At 46.9% G+C, this 4,227-nt stretch overlaps 1 long non-coding RNA gene across 1 annotated transcript; it reads left to right on the top strand.

Moving 5' to 3' along the window:
- LOC110430539 lies at positions 226 to 1,007 on the top strand. Its single transcript, XR_002447886.1, has 2 exons — positions 226 to 762; positions 835 to 1,007. It is a non-coding gene; the product is annotated as an uncharacterized LOC110430539 (long non-coding RNA).

The following is a 4,227-nucleotide window of genomic DNA, read 5'->3' as shown; positions in this document are numbered from 1 at the left end:
AATATTTTAAAGACTCCCTAACAACTCTTAAATATTTTAAATACTTGCTTCAAGCGATTTTCAGACAAGACAAGAAGCATGACTAAAGATCAATTTGCTCCTCACTAATCTCCTACCACTAAAAAGACTAAAAAATGGATATTTTTTTGGTGCGACAATATTGCTTCGTCCATCTGCCATCTCCTTGCGTGCGATCGACGGCCCCCCTGCCCATGTATCATTTTCCTCCCCCTCTAATTTTCTTTCCAAAAACAAACCACCCCACCTCCATGCCACAATCCTGGCCAGACTCCGCAGGCGCACGCCTTCATCCTCGCTCGAGCCCTCAGCTTCACGCGCGATCAGCCACCGACCCACCGTTGTCCCCATCCACCGCTCCCCCATCTCCGCCCTCACCCCGTCACCTGCCAGGGTCTTGCGCCATCCTCGACGTCGTGGGCGGTCCCGTTGTCACGCGTGCCTTGGACGCCGTCATCCGCATCCGCCGCTTCCCCGATGTTGCCTCACCCGCCAGGGTCTTGTGCCATCCTCGTTGTTGCGGGCGCTGCCGCCTCACCAACCGATCGATGGGGAGACAACGCTCATGGACATGGCAAGTTCGTCGAGATCCATGACCATGACCTCAACTTCTCAGATCTTGGCAACAGAAGAAGTGAGGAGATCTATGATGGCATCTCGGGGAAGGGAGAATTGATGGAGTCTGTGTAGGAGCTACACCAGGTGCCCTTACGAAGGGGAGATCAATTGTGTGCAACGGCGAAGGTGCAGGCGCAGGTCAATGTGCTTCTTTTTCTCACTCTACGGAAGGTATGTAACCAAAATCGTCTTTTGTAGCTCAAATAATCTCGTGATGGAGGTGGATTGGTTTTTGGTCGTTGTTGACCCTGCTGTTAGGCATGGGTTTTCTGCAAATTCCATGGATCCGGTTAGTAGTCCTTTTTAACGGAATCAATCGTTTGTCCATGGTATGTCACCTAGCTAGCCTTTATCTATGAGTATTATGGTTTTGTTGGCTTCACTACTACAGAAATATTTAATCGTGGCGGGCAAAACAGGTTAACCGTGGCGGGCAAAGCAACCGCCACGGATGAAAGGCCACAGTTAATTGTTGCCTTAACCGTACGATTAATATGTTAACTGAGGCGGCCGCTGTTAGAAAACCGCTTCGGTTAATTGCTTTAACGGAGGCGGCCGTTATAAAGCAACCGCTTTCGTTAACATTTTAACCGAGACGGTTTTTTTAAAATGCCTGTCTCCTTTAATTAATTAACAGAGGCGATTTTTGTAACTTGCCCGCCTCCTTTAAGTGTATCCAGAGTAAAAAAAACCTTATTTCAGTTTATTTTCAAATTTGAATCCAAAATTTGTTAGGTTAAAACATATACAAAGCAAAATACATATGTATAAAGGATGACCACATTGAATCCGAAATTTGCTAGATTGAAACATATACACAGCAAAAGACATAAGGATAAGCACATATATTACATCCATATATGTTATCTTTATCATTTCACGGTCCATGCATGTCACAAACTATGTTCATATTACATCAATGTACATAATGTTCATAAAAAGCACATCTAAAATAATGTTCACTCAAAAATATCCAGCAACCTATAGTCGTTCATATCTAAGCCGTTGGTTCTCCAGTTGCGTAGCTTCTCGAACCTCTCTTCTGTCGCTAGCTCGCTCCCGATATAAAAGAACTACCTGTCAACATGACAACATTGATCCGTGACAAACTTACAAATGTCAGCTACTGTTTGTGTGATGTTCCTTCGATCAATTGTTTCTTTTTCCCACCAACTTTGGGATTTCTGCAGCTGCCTCCAGCTATTGTTGAATTTCTCGCAAGCCCTGAGGTACTCACAAGCATAGTACCCACACAGAACTGAGCCTTCAGGTTGCTTAGCGCACTGCATGCATGCATGATGAAGGTAACACATGAGAATTATGACTGATAGTAGTATCCCTACAAGAGAACCATCAATAGTAGTAGAACTAGAGACAGGCGGAGTAAGTACCGGGAAGTCTCGCCTCACCACCAGTTTGTGGCCATACTTTTGCTTGTCTTTCTCAGACGACCGATCATAGCAGTTGGGGTCTTCCACGTACTTTCGGTAAGCACTGTATGAAAACTAGTGTCAACAACAAATTTCATACGTACTTTGAGTGCATGAGGTGTGTCGTCACTTACTATCGCAGGATACTTTCGAAATGCTTGTATCCTTCTTTGTTCGAGTGTCGCAAGGAGTCGAATACGACAGCCTTTCCATCCTGAGGATAGATCATAAATACAATCCAATGGCCCATGACGCCCAAGCTGTACCATTGAAATAATATTCATCTCGAATTTTTAAATATAATAAGTGACAAACCTAGTAGCTATTGTAAGTATCGTTTTGACTTACCCAAACTGGTGGGCGGCAAGAATGCACCCATTTCCCCTGATCTTCTTCATGGCTTCTAAGACATATTGTCCCTTTCTAAATTTGATCTCTCCTTGCATCAAGTTTCGAGCTAGCACTCGCTCCATCCCCTTCAGCTTCACCAGCCTAGGATCCGTGTCTGGTATATCAAAGCCAATGATGGCTCTTTGAGAAATATGCATAGGAGATAGGTAGATAATATCTTTATCTAGTTCCTTGCACACATATGATTGCATCCTGCAAACACAAGTTGTCGTACAAGCTTTTTAGCTTGATCGTAATGAATTTGCATACCTACAGCAATGCAGGGTTATAAAACTTATAGGGCAAAAAGAGTGACTTGGACGACATCTAGATCCTTGCGTCGCAGTAGCCTACACATGTCGTGAAAGACAACAGGGCAATAAGCATCCTCATCCAAGTGGAAGTACTCCTTGGGGACCCTCACAATGAACTCCTTCATGCCTAATTTTGCCGCTTGCATATACCAGAGATGGAACCTCCGAACCGCCCATGGCTCCTCCTGAACGAGCTGGCCCAACGACAACATGAACTTGCCATTCTCAAAGTTATCCAGGCAATCTGGAGAAAGAGGCCAAATTGACGGCGGGGTTCGCTCCCTATAATCGAGACAAGAAGTCTGTTAGCATTATCGAACGTCACATAATCTATTGGCTAGATTTAGTTGCCATTAGCGCATATACCTTTGGAATGTTGTTGTGTACTGATATTCTTGTGCTATTCTGTGCACCGCCCATTCCATCTCTGTTAGTTCAGCGGGTTTGTCCCCCTCTTCTTCTACAACCTTCTTTGGCGCAGGTGGACATTGTCGTTTGCCTTGGCTTGGAGGCGGTGTGTCGTTACCCGGTGCACCCCCTGAACCACCTTGTGATGGGTTGCTAGGGATGGGACACGGGGTACGTCCAGGACTACTGTCTGGTCCGCCAACATTGTTGTTACCCTCGCCACCATTGTCATCATCGTCGTCATCACTTGGGCCACCTGGGGGAGACGATGATGGTCGCGAGGGCTGAGATGCTGGTGTCGGCATTTCTAACAAAATGTCTGCCTTGTTCCAAAGCACGCGCGAGCCTATAGTTCCGCCAATCAACCTAACTCCATCTTCAGTCGGAAAGTCAAGTTCATCCTCCTCATAGTCATTGTGTGTCCACGCCACATCCACCAAGGCATAGTCGGGCGGGATGGGCTTGCCATTGTACATGGCTTTAGGGTTATGCGGTTGTACCATTCCCTGTGCCACATCCTTCTTCCTCCCCGACCTACCCCAGGGCACCTGAAGCGTACAGAGTGTTTGCACCACGATCTCATCGACCGGGTTCTTTTGGAATTCTGAGGTATGCATCACCATTTGTCCTTGTACGACGGCTTCACCCTGTCGTGGTAGCACACCTGCCTGTCGGAACATCTGCGCCCTCAACTCTACCATCTTCGGGTCAGTGCTGGTGAAAGCATCTTGTATCGTCCCCATGACTATTTCTCTCATGGCCTCTTCTTTGACTTTCTGGAATATTTCCTCCTTGTATCTCTGCCTAGTGTGGTAAGAGGCAGCGTCGGACTGCCATGATTCTACATTCTTCCAGCTCTGCCTCGAGGATACTCCCCGAACGCGGTCACGGTGCTCAGGGTTTCCCAGCGCCTCGGTCAGTTCGTCGTGATCCCTGCGAGGTTGGAACTCCCCTCGTTCCTTGGCCGCCTTGATCGCGAGCAATGCCTTCTCTGCCTCCTCGGTCTGTGGCTCATTGTACTTGTTCCTTCCTTCCTTTAGCTTCTTCGG

Source organism: Sorghum bicolor, chromosome 9, assembly GCF_000003195.3.
Source record: "Sorghum bicolor cultivar BTx623 chromosome 9, Sorghum_bicolor_NCBIv3, whole genome shotgun sequence".
Lineage (NCBI taxonomy): Eukaryota > Viridiplantae > Streptophyta > Magnoliopsida > Poales > Poaceae > Sorghum > Sorghum bicolor.
This window is presented reverse-complemented; position numbering and strand designations above follow the sequence as displayed.